Source organism: Pagrus major, chromosome 13 (genome assembly GCF_040436345.1).
Source record: "Pagrus major chromosome 13, Pma_NU_1.0".
Lineage (NCBI taxonomy): Eukaryota > Metazoa > Chordata > Actinopteri > Spariformes > Sparidae > Pagrus > Pagrus major.
This window is the reverse complement of record NC_133227.1, coordinates 17,789,878-17,803,544: the sequence shown is the minus strand read 5'-3', so window position 1 is coordinate 17,803,544 and position 13,667 is coordinate 17,789,878. Positions and strand designations below refer to the sequence as shown.

Genomic DNA, 13,667 nt, shown 5'->3' with positions numbered 1-13,667 from the left:
CATATGTGTATTTTTGTGAAGAACAAAACTAAGCACAGTATCAGCTTGATTCAAAGGTGGTGATGGCTGTATGTGGACGAGATTCTGTAGTACAACCTTGTCGCTCTTTAAAGTAGTGAGTATAACACTTTCAAACAGTATTACAGTATCTTATTCAGCTCAGAATGTGTCGATAACCTTTCACAGCTTAACCGCGTCTTTGACAACCTCACTCTACCTTCTGTTTCGGCTGAACAAAACTTTTTACTTGGAGGTGAGATCTTCTACCTCTGAATTTTATAAAAAAAATTGCACTTGAGCTTTGCCCCCCCTGCTAAGACATGTTTAATGAATCTCTGTCATCTGGACATCTCCCACCCACCCAGGGCTGGACTGGGCCATTTTTTTAGGCCGGGCATTTTTTACTTAGGCCAGGCCACCACCTGTTTTTTGTTTTTTTTGTTGTTTTTTTTTTTTGCGGGGGGGGGGGGGGGGGGGGGGTATTTATTTATTTATTTCATTCATTTATTCGGGGTGGGTAATTTCATTCAGCTTCGATACTTACATCTAAGAATAAATAGAAATTATATAATAACATTGGTTATATATAAATACTGTATACCATAAATGATATATAATTGCAATCCAATTCATCATAAAACAAGAAATGGCTCGATACAAAAGGTGGAAATTTGATACTGCAATACACAAAAACGGTATGTTCACTATAGACAGTAGTAATGATATGAGTACACTGGGGTATTTACAGTATAGTACTATGGTAGGTATGTACAGTATAGACAGTAGTAATGATATGAGTACGCTGGGGTATTTACAGTATAGTACTATGGTAGGTATGTTCACTATAGACAGTAGTAATGATATGAGTACACTGGGGTATTTACAGTATAGTACTATGGTAGGTATGTTCACTATAGACAGTAGTAATGATATGAGTACACTGGGGTATTTACAGTATAGTACTATGGTAGGTATGTACAGTATAGACAGTAGTAATGATATGAGTACACTGGGGTATTTACAGTATAGTACTATGGTAGGTATGTTCACTATAGACAGTAGTAATGATATGAGTACACAGTACTTCACACCCATAAGTACAAATATTCCAACACCCCCACCTCTGCCATCTTAATGACAGATGTATGAGTGACCCCGGTAGACGACACTTCACCCCCTCTTAATGACAGATGTGCGAGAGAACTTAATTTCAGGTCAGAGGCGAAATAAATCCATCAAACTGCCAGTCCAACTAGCCATGATGAAACAACCTGCCTGCTAGCTAGCATGCACACCATTTGCCCAGGTTGCATTGCTTAATGGCTAGGTTACATGACTGGCAGAGTTAGCACCAATGAAATTAATATCCAATTATAATACATATCTGAGTGATGACAGAGACAGGTGTGACAGATGTCCATCTCTGTCTTACACAGATATCTGATTTATGAACCAGTTAGGTTGCAGTTTATCAATTATACTCACAGTGATCATGGCCGTAGTGCTCCCCGGGTCCACCTGTTGACCTTCTCCGCCACTTGAAGCTGCCGCAGATGTTGAATCTCCGCGTCCAGAAGATGCAAACATATCGAATATTTTTCTACATTTTGCAGCATCCACCTGGAGGGCCATTCTCTTTTGGTCCCTAGCTCTTTCAGCGCCACCCTTTCTCTTTTTGCCATCCATGGTCAGATAAGCTACTATAAACTACTTTTTATCACGCTCGGTCTTAGCTGTTTTTACAGGCACCTTGTAGCCCGAGAGGGAGGGGACCTGCCGGGCAGACCCTGCCCTCAGCTCATTGGTCCAGCAGCTACATCAGTCATGAACAATGGGCCGAGCTACCAGTTTATGCACCAATAGGAGGGCTTATATACCGTCATTCGCCTACAACGGTATGTTAAATTGTTATTATATTTCACGTCGTAAAATAAATAAAATAAATAAAAATAACGCAGGCCAGTAGGCCAGAAAGCCTCGCAGGCCACCGGGACAATGCCCGGTTTGCCCGTATTGCCAATCCGGCACTGCACCCACCTTGCGTCAATGAGTGATAACACTTACCAAAAGCGAGCAAGATAATTCAAAATTATTATATTTTATTGTGGTGTCACAAAGCTGGTCTTACACACTCATTTAATGTGTTGGGAGAACTCCCCAGTTAGGAGGAATTAAGGAAGGCCTCACTGGAAGGACAAGATAAGGGAGTCCTGCGGCTAGCCCCTGTAGGGAGTCCAGCATAGGAATGGGGTTCTATGTTCAAGTAGTTCTAGTTTTTAGGGTTTTATATAGTTCAGAGTTATACAGGATCTGCACTGCCTCCATGATTAACAAAAAAAGTGTTAAATTTAAGTCCAAAGTAGACATATGTTAAATGGAATAATGACAGGAGGAGGCACTACCAGATTTGTCAGATGGAATGTCAAAGGACTAAATGGCCCTATTAAAAGAGCTCGGGTCTTTGCTCACCTGAAAAAACTTTAATTTTCCTACAAGAGACACATCTATCCACAGTAAATCAATTGAGATTACGAAAGCCTTGGGTTGGTCAAATTTTTGACTCTACTTGTAATAGTAAATCTAGGGGGGTGGCCATTCTTCTCCATAAAAAAGTAAAATTTGCTGCAGCAGACATAATCTCAGATCCAAATGGCCATTATATTATAATCTCAGGTTTACTCTTTCATACACCAGTGATACTTGTTAATGTTTATGCTCCTAACTGGGATGATGCAGACTTTATAAAGAAAATTATCTCCAACATTCCTACTCTAAACTCTTATTATTTAATATTTGGAGGAGATCTGAATTGCCTAATCAATCCCAGTCTGGATAGATCAAACCCTACTTTAAAACCTCCCTTCAAAAATGGCGAAAACCTTGTCGGCTTTTATGGATCAGATTGGATGTATTGATCCCTGGAGGTTTCAGAACCCCACCGGTAAAGCATTCTCTTTTTACTCACATACTCAGCAGTCCTATTCTCGAATAGATTATTATTTTATTGATAAAACTCTCCTCCAATCTGTGGCTACTACAGAATACTAATTCTAGACGTATCATTTAATCTCTTACAGACATCCCGCCCCCTATGGAGGTTCAACTCTCTTCTGATTGGGGATAAAAGCTTTTGTGATTTGATAAATAGAGTTATCGATGAGTTCCTCATAAACAACCAAAAAGACAATGTATCCCCATCCCTTCTTTGGGAATCTCTTAAAGTTGTCATTAGGGGGGAAATTATAGCTTTTTCTTCTTTACAAAATAAACTACGCAGATCAGCTTATAAAATCGATCAGAGATTTAGATTTACAAAACTCAGTGACACCATCTCCAGTACTCTCCAAACAGAGGATTTACAAAAGGAGCATGACTTGCTGTCAACAGGCAAAGTTGAAAAACAACTACTAAGGGCTCGTGTATTCATTATGGACATGGTGAGAAAGCAGGAAGGTTACTAGCTCACCAACTTAAAGTTAAATCTGCCTCTCAACATATATCACAAATTAAAAAAATGTCTAATGATCTGACAGTAATTCCATCTGAAATAATTGATACCTTCAAAGACTTACTCTAACTTATATCAGTCAGTCCACCCAATAACACAGACATGGAAAAGTTCCTTGAGGGTCTTGCATTCCCTAATATTGATAATGACCAAGAAAGGAAACTAGACCAGCCATTGAATTTAGGCGAGATACTGGGATCAATTAAAGCTATGCAAAGCGGCAGAGCACCTGGGCCTGATGGTTTTCCCATCGAATTTTTCAAGAAATTTTCAGATAAACTGGTACCACTTTTGCTTTATATGTTTAATGACTCTTTAATCCAAGGTTCCCTGCCACAAACCCTTACAAATGCATCAATTACTCTATTGTTAAAAAAGGAAAGGATGCAAATGAATGTGGATCTTACCTACCAATATCCCTTCTTAATGTAGACTATAAAATATTGGCACAGGTCCTAGCTATACGTCTGGACACAGTTATTCACCAGGTAATATCTGATGACCAAACTGGTTTCATAAGGAATCGCCATTCCTTCAGTAATATCTGTCGCCTGTTGAATGTTATCTACCCCCCTGGATCTGGAGAGGTTCCAGAGATGGTTACCTCTCTAGATGCAGAAAAGGCATTTGATAGGGTGGAATGGCCATACCTATTTAGGATTTTGGAGAGGTTTGGCTTCTGTCCTAAATTTGTGTCATGGGTAAAACTCCTTTACTCCTCACCTAGGGCCTCTGTCATTACCAATCGATCAAACTCAGAATATTTTAATTTATACAGAGGTACCCGTCAACGCTGCCCTTTAAGTCCCTTATTATTTGCCTTATTTGCCTCACTCTAGAACGAAATTCAGTCATTATCGACTCACCCTCATGCTGATGAGAAATCCGGTGTAGTTTCTTATTCCTCAAAGTGCAGCTGGAGACCTGCAGGGGTACCGTCCTGCAGCAAAAATCCATATAACGGGCGTCAATGGTGTCCGAGACGAAAAGGTCCATAAAACTACACAAAAACTTTGTAATATTCCTCCATACTGCTCGTCCACTGCAATCCAAGTGTCCTGAAGTGGCGACATCCAGAGTCCAGAAATACAACTGCCTTTTCGTAATTGTAATTCTGAATTTAAATACCTGGGTATCTATATAACTCGTAAATTCGAAAGCTTGTATGATAGGAATTTTTCTCCTTTGATTAATAAGATGAAGACAGACTTTGATAGGTGGAAAACCATCCATGTTTCATTAAACAGGCAGAGTTAACTCTATTAAGATGAATGTTTTACCACGTTTCTTATATTTGTTTCAATGTCTGCCAGTGTTATTGCCTAAACTCTTTTTTTACTGCTTTAGATAAGCATATTACAGGTTTTTTATGGGGTGATGAACAACCAAGGATAAGTAAAGTGATGCTTCAAAGACACCAATCTCAAGGTGGACTCTCTTCCTAATTTCAGATATTACTACTGGGCGTCAAATTTACAGAAAATAATATACTGGATTAAGCTCCCTCAAGAAAGTTGGTGTCTAAATGAAGCTAAATCTTGCCCCTCTTCTTCCCTTCTAGTGTTGATGACTCCTAAACTACCCCTCTCCCCAAGACAATATTCATCTAACCCTGTAGTAATTACAACATTGAAGATTCTGGCACAGTTCCGTACAAAATTTGGCTTCACAGACTTATCTGCTCTAACTCCCATTCATGATAATCACCTTTTCCCCCCACCCAGACTAGATTCTGCATTCTCTCTATGGCTTTAAAATGGCATTTCCAACATTGGTCAATTATACATTGGTGGTGTTTTTGGAAATTCCAGGGATATATTTGAGAGATATAACATCCCTCAAGCCCACCTGTTCCGCTATTTCCAAGTACGACATTTTGCTAAATCTTACAACCTAGAGCTGTGCAATTAATCAAATTTTGATCGTGATTTCGATTTTTGGGTCAAACGATCTCCAAACTAATAGAATCGAATTGAAACGATTTATTTGGCATTTTTCATTGTACAGTAAGCCTAGAGATTTTCTGAAAGAGACGCGCATGCGCAATTCAGTCCCTCCCCAGTGTAGGAGATACACTAATAATAAATGTAATTTATTAATCACTGGCGATTAATAAAACACTCGTTAATGGGGCACCACCTCCGTTGTTTTGTCTATTTGAATAATCCGGAGGCAATTAATCAAATTCGACTGGACAAGTTTAACTTGTATCAATTCTAATCAATTTCAGATCAATTTATTCAATCTCATAAATGAAGTAGTGAATTCTACACATATCCATCGGTTCTCCACATTAAAAACAAACCTGCACAGACAACGACATATGGTTAAATATGTTTATTGACTAAATAATTCAGGTTAAATAAATGAAATGGTAATTTAAATGAATAACAACAGGTAACAGGAAAAGTGAAATAACTAAGTAATGGGTTATTAGTGGAATATGGGCTGATGGTGAGATCACGAGTTAGGGTGAAGCATTTAAAGATTACGGGAGTAATTTTTATTACTAACGAGACCCTAACCGAATTTCTCTTAAGCTAAAAGATCAGAATCAGAGCCATATACACCATCTCATGTATCATGTGTGAATCCAGCTGTTGTGAGTGATGGAGAGCCTACTTTCTCAGCAGAGTTGCGGAGTCCGCGGCAGCGGATTCCCTCGGGTGATTTGCGGCTCTAGCTGGCAGTCCCGGTCCAATGCCCGAGGGTCAGCTCGTCCGGTATCGGGCGGTTGGGCACCTCGGTCCGTTGTCTTAGGAAGAGGGCAGCTGGTCCCGTACCGACTCGGTGCAGATCTTGGCTCAATGCCCAGCGGGATGGTACCGCTAGAGAGCGATGGGGGCTTGTCAGAGTCTTTCGTTGGAAACCGCTTGCACGGTCTCGGACACAGCAAGTTGCTGTAGTGTCGTGATGATGATTGTGATAAGGATGTTCTCCTTCGTTTCTTCGAGTGGTTCTCAGGCTCTGACTTTGTAAACTAAGTTTAACTTCTTGAATAAAATAACCGAGGATGATACGTTGATCAGGCAGATCTTCCGTTGTTAGTTAATGCAAGATAATCTAAATTAAGTTCACTTCTTCAAAAGCAGGTTACGATACTTAACTGTATAAAACAAATTAAAACAGAACTTTGTTCTGGTACAAACTTAATAAAAGAAGCTAATCAATACTGCGAAAAATATCAAAGTGAGAAAAATCAACGCGTGAGCACTTCTGATGAGATCGCTGTCTTGGAGCGTGTTTCAAAGTAAAGTAAAGAGCTTCAAAATAAGTTACAAAAGAAACTTTAAAACAAAACTTAAACTAAAAACAAAAATTCAAACTAAAAACAACTAAAAACTGAAAAACTGACAAACTGAACTAACTCGAGAGACGTGATCTCTCCGTTTTATTATTTGCACATCGAGGCGTGTCTAGGAGGGGCTTACCGGCTTTTGTCTCCAAGATTTAGTGGAGGTGTGAAGATTCACAGAAACTCACTAAACTAAACTTATAGTTTTAAACGTTTCAAAACCGTGCTTCACCTTTCACAGTTTCTCACCATGGCTCAATAGATGTACTTTGTCTATCATGAAAAGGATTAGGACGTGATTAAACATTAATTACACATATTTCAGCTTAATACTTGTTAAACAAAGACATATCAGAGACATTTAATGGTTATAACCATGAACATATTAAACAGAATATTTCTCGTCCAACTGTACCAGGACTCACCATCAGGAGGTGCTGTGGTTCCACCGAACACAGTACAGATTAAACATTAAAACTTGATTTCAGTCAATCTTAATCGTAGAGAAACGGGAAAAAGATCAGTTTCATGAACTTCTCTTACTGTTTCTTAATGTGTTAGAAATAAGATTGTGAGATACTGACTTAATGGTTAATTAGAAATGGTCTGAAATCTGGAAGAATACAGAGGCCATTTGAATGGAATGTCTCAACTATCTGTGAAACCAGATGCGTCGTAAATAACAGACGGGAGTATCACAATAACAAATGGTAAAAAGGTTTCCAGTGTTCTCTCTCCTAACGTGTGGATTAGAAGTTTAGAGAGGAAGAGAGAGACAGAAGGGGGAGAGAAATACAGTAAACCAAAGGGGAAGAAAGCCATTTGATGTGTTACTCAATTTACACATGTAAAGACTCTGTATTGACACCTTCTGATGACCAGTTCGTTCGTCCCTCCCGGTGAACTGGCAGAGGACTCAACATGACCTGTGTGAAGAATTTCTGTTCAAAGGGGAAAGAGAGTTCAGAAATGGGAGTTTAGTTGTAAATTAATTAAAACTGTCCTCATTTGAAGTCTTTATGGTCCAGGAAAGCACTGTCCTCTCTGCCAGGAGATAAGATGGCACCCCTGTAGCCTGTAAATCGTCTTCATCCAGATGAAAGGGGTTAACAAGAACAACAGGGCCTCAATGTAATGCAGAGGCGATGGGCATATGTTCCTACACCAGTGTTGCCAACCTAGCGACTTTGTCGCTATATTTAGCGAGTTTTCAGACCCCTCTAGCGAGTCTTTTTCAAAAAAGCGACTAGCGACAAATCTAGGGACTTTTTTCTGGTGTATTTGGAGACTTGTGGAGACTCTGACGTGAAAGCACGTATCATTCAACAAGCAGCGGGTGCTGCTGTGGGACCGTCCCAAAGCACTCACAGGCGGCCCAGTCCTCGCGCAACAGTCCCTCCCAGCTGCAGTCAGAGCAGGAGACGTTCACCCCTCGCGTCCAGACTGCGAGTCGCGCATGTGCGAAGCCACCGCTGGCTTATCCCACCCTGGCTTACAGTCAGGGCTGGAGTCGTAAATGTAAAATGTTCTTTGTCCAAAATAAATCACTGCACTAAAATAAGTTCATTTGTAGTTCTAAACATATTAAGGATGTTTTTTTTTATCTCTCCCACAACATTATTCCTCTCTCCTACAGCGTCCATTACAATTAAATGCACATGGCCAGTTATGCAAATTAGGTGATGACATCATTTAGCGACTTCTAGCAACTTTTAGGAGAGCCAATAGCGACTTTCCTTACTGAGGAGTTGGCAACAGTGTCCCTCCCCCAAAGCATTCAACGCGGCCCTGCTGACTGGCACTCACTCAAGTTACGTTTTTCTCTAAATTACATAATTACATAATCGCCATCAGTCAACAGGATGCTGTCTGACTCTGTCACTCATGGGGAGGGATGCTGTTTTCTGGGGGAAAGTTCACTAAGTCTCGGTCGGGAGGGCTGAATCACCACGACAAACACTTGAGTGAGGTGAGTTTAAGTTTTTTGCCGGGGACAGACGCTGTTTTTCAGGCAGAAATGTGTCGAAGAGTCGGTCGTACAGACACTTCACGTATAACTGCGGTATTTTCTTCCTCATATAAGTTGCCAAAGACACGACCAATTACTACGTTACTGTTGTTTGGTCCTGTATCGTTGCTTTGTGGGACATTTCTCTATTTTGTTGAGTGAAGGACATGTTCAGTTATCAGACAGTGAACACAATCAGATCGACACACCCTCGCTCCGTGCCGCCGGCTTATCCGTTCACACTGGTTCGGTTCGCCAATACTGCGCGTCAGACATCGATCTCAGACACACTGTATAATGCGACTCCTTATCCGTCAAATTCAGACAGGCACAAGAAAATAACAGCTGCCATTGGATACTTTTTAGCTAAAGATATGCACCCTATCGTTTGTCTTATTTGATTTTCTAAGTGTATTTATTTTATTCATTAAATGTTTTATAGAAATTGCAGAACAGTTGGATACATATTTGTACATTATTTTCGATTTGAACATTTTGTATTTTTCGATTTGAACATTTTGTGTATTTTTTTGAGAGAAATGCTGAATAAATGCATCATGTTTCCAAACTCAAAAATAATCATTTAAATTATCGTGATTTCAATATTGACCAAAATAATCGTGATTATGATTTTTTCCATAATCGAGCAGCCCTATTACAACTCAAACATTCCCAATTTAATGTTAGACTCAGCATATGAGGCAATCCTGAACACACCACCAAAGGTAAAGGGATTTGTATCCCAAATATTTCAAATTATCAACTCAATTGCTGAGACTAACATTGTCAAAATCAAAGTGGATTGGGAAAAAGAACTTTATGTAAGCATACGAGATTCATTTTGGAACCAAGCCCTAATTAGGGTCAATAAAAGTTCATTGTGTGCACAGTTAAATATATTACAATTCAAGATACTGCATCGCCTACACTACTCTTAACTCCAAACCTTTAAAAATGTACTCAAATGTAGTGGATATCTGTAATAGATGTCATAATTCACCAGCAGATCTTACACACATGTTTTGGTTCTTCCCACAATTGACAAATTACTGGAAACTGCATTTCTTTCTACTGCACGACTGTAAAGTTCTGAAAGTTGGATTTGAGTTGTGCTGGTGATCTTAGCTACATGTTTGATAATTCTGGTGAGTATTTTCTTGCTTTTTTCAGTGAGAAGGTTGTACCAAGATGCAATGTAATATGTAAGGACGGATTCAATGAGTAACTGGTATACTGTTGTTAAAATGTCCTGTCTGACATTAAAACTTTTCAGCCTCCTGAGGAGAAACATGCGCTGTTGGGCCTTCTTGTAGACACCTCTTGTGTGAAGGACTGGTGGTGGTCGATGTCAGTGTCCAGGTACACAAAGACATGGACCTGTTCCACCACCTGCCCCTCCAGCTTGAGTGGCCCAGAGAGAGGGTGGGAGGTGTCATGTGCCCGCTGCCCCCCGCAGCACAGCTCCTTGTTTTTAGAGATCTTTAGTTCCAGTGAGCTCTTCTGGAACCAGAGGGCCATGGTGTCCAGATACATATGTGAACAGGGAGCGCTCATCTGTCAGCACACCACCAAGGCCATGTCATCCGCATATTTAAAGAGGGTCAGTCTGTTGCTATTTTAGGTTGCTTCATTTGTGTTTATGAAGAAGACGATGGGTGACGAGACCTGTCGGAACCCAGTATTTAAAACAATGTTGCTTGATTTAAAACCATTAACTTTAACATATTGGGGTCTGTCCTTTTAAAAATCCTTTGTCCATAAAACCAGTGGTGTGATGACTTCTAGTCCTTGGAGTTGGTGCAGAAGTGTGTTTGTGTTTACTGTATTAAAAGCAGATGAGAAATCCATAAATTAGGGCCTAACATATGAGATTGGAGAGTCAAGGTGCCTTGCCACTGTGTCCAGGAGGGTCAGGGTGGTGCCTTCAACTCCCTGTTTTGCTTTGCGGGTGAACTGCACCGGGTCCAAGCTCTCGCCCACTATGGTTCTAAGCTCCTCAGCGACCATCTGCTCCATACACTTGCAGAGGATGGAGGTGAGTACCACAGGTCTAAAATAGTTCATGGCTTTGGCATGAGGCTTTTTGGGAACAGGGATGATGGTTGTCTCCTTCCATGCCCTCTGGACAAAGCCGGATGTTATGAACAGCTGGAAAAGCTGAGCCACCGCATGGCCCAGCTGGGCCGCACATTCCCTCATGGCCCACATGGCCCTTGAGCACATCCGATCCAGGCCTTTTTTTGGATGTAGCGTAGAGAGGATGGAGATGATCCTCCACTCCACACTGATTGGTGCAGGTACGTAGCTGGTGTTGGTTGGGATCCAATCCTCTGTAGTGTCAGTGCTCTTGAACCTTGCATAGAAGGTGTTGAGCTTCTCTGCAAAGGTGGCAGGGTCGGGGCACTGTATCTCAGCTGGTCTCTGGTGCTATGCCCATCATGGTGTTGAGACTCCGCCATGCATCCCTCGCCTTTCCCCTGGTGAACCTCTGCTCCATCTTAATTTTGTAGCAGAGCTTGGCCAGCTTGGTCTTATGTGTTTCAGCTCCCTTTTTAGCTCGTTGACTCTTTTTTTTTGTCTCCCTGTATAAATGCCATTTTTTTTAAGGTTGAGATAGTGTTTCAGCTCTCTGGTGACCCAGGGCTTGTTGTTTGCTTTGTTGGTATTACACTGTCAGCACAAAATGACATATACTGTATGAGCAGTTGATCATGTTAGATTTGAAGTGATATTTAAAAAAATGGCACAACACACACTCCTGTTACTCCACACACGAACACCTGTGAATCACAGGGGTTTGATAAAAAAAAAACCTTGCCTTTTTTGTGTGGATTTGGAAGAAAAATAAAAAATTGGATGATGTGCTCAAGGTACGCCACACACACACACACACACACCCACACAAACACACACACACACACACACACACACACACACACACACACACACACACAAACACACACAAAGCTTGTTATCAGCACCCCACAGCCAGTGTGCTGTCTATTTCCCACATATTCACACCTTGGGCAAAGTCACCCAGAGTGCTTACGAGCCTACATACTGATCTCACTGCAGGCAAATGCCTGCAGGCAAATACCTGTCCCAGGGGAGAGGGAAATGAGAATTACCAATGTCGTATATTATGTGGCGATGCAGTTGAAGATGTTTGAAGAAAAACTCCGCCGACACTGTCTTAGTTGTATAACAAATTTATTACAATAAGTTCAGTATCGTAATCAAGTAACACGTTACTTGGAGAGCCTCCAGCCGAATAATGAAACTCTGACGAAAATATGCAGACAGCTCCTTATATACCGAGCTTGTTTTGGTCAAAAACTTAGTTATAACATATGGTTCACATTAAGAGAGGGACAGATAAGAAGAGAGGCGCCTCTTCTAAAGTGCCCCACCATATTGCTCTTCACCACCTTAATCTAAAATCTGGTATATGTTATCTTGACAGCAGCACCATCATGTCAGCATTCTGGTACCCCTAACCAAATAACCTCCAAGTCAGGAAGGCCCAAACAGCAACTAACATTCCAATATATTCTTCTAATACAAACCATTTGTATAAATATGCTGCATCTAACAGCAGACACCTCACCAATACTCCACATGAGCTAAAAAAAAGGAATATTAGGAGTATTGCTAATTTATGTTGCGGCTGAGCGGTAAGATTAAACTGTACTATCCATATTTCAGCATAATCTCAGCACTAATCTCACAACTAACATCACAGTCTGATTTATGTGAAAAAGATTTGACCACATTGTTCCGAAAATTCAAGTCTTTATTTATTTTTTCTGTGGCAGTAGTCAACTCTGTTTTGTTAATTACATTTTAATGAAAACTAATATTTGTACCTTATATAGATGGGATTGATGGGATCCCAAATAAGGAAGTGAAATATTTGATAAAGTCTCACCCAATTCAAGAATAATGATTCAGTTCTGTGCTGTTCAGCCAGTGTTTGAAAACTTAACCCTTAAATGTAAGAAGATTTACTTGAAAATGAACAGGCTGCTATCTCTGTGGAGACATTGGATACTCATTTGAGTGTTCATAGCAAAAGGAACTAAGCCAGCTTGGAGCTATGGTTCCTCTAGCCTACTTCTTGCTAATGTTGCTAAGAGACTGTTGTGCCCACATCTTTACTGAAACCTGGCAACATCCAACACATCCTCATACCAAAACGACTGAATAGGTCGATTGCCAGTATATCATGGTTTTCAAAACAACATGACCTTTGCAGTGTGCATCAGAAATATGCATATGGACTCATCTCAAGGAGAATGAGCCAAGAACACAGTTTTTTTACGGAGGAGAATCTTGCTCACTTACATAACATGGTGTAGTTGGTCATCTGTATTTGACATTTGCTTTGATGCTCCTAGTTAGAGTTAAAACTGATCTTTATAACTATGAGCTATGTCAGGCTCCCTATACGCTCACATGAAACGTTATCTTAACAGTCATGCTGAACTGCAATATCTGCTGTAAAAAATAGGATGTGAAATGGTCCTGAATGTGTGAAAGCAAGGAGCACATTGTACACTTCATGTGCCTTACATCAGAGGTTACAAAAGTCAAAATGTAAGTTTAAATTAATCATTAGTAAAATGATAAGTTCTCTTGTAAAATTGTAAACACACGTATAACGTACCTTTGTCGTACACTTGCAGTTTGGTTAGATTTGAAACCTACCTAAATTGTGGTTTGCATTAAAACGTAACAGACACGTACGTACGTGCATGCTTTAATAATGTAAGAGACGTAACTCAACTACGTTAGTAATTTAAAATAATTAATTTAAATAAATAATTGAAAAATGTAGACTAATATGTACAAGATGC

At 40.3% G+C, this 13,667-nt stretch overlaps 1 protein-coding gene across 1 annotated transcript in view; it reads left to right on the top strand.

The window, feature by feature from the left end:
* The window catches only part of cblb (Cbl proto-oncogene B, E3 ubiquitin protein ligase), a 113,319-nt gene that overhangs the window by 23,185 nt on the left and 76,467 nt on the right, over positions 1-13,667 (top strand). The gene's annotated exons all lie outside the window — the stretch shown is intronic.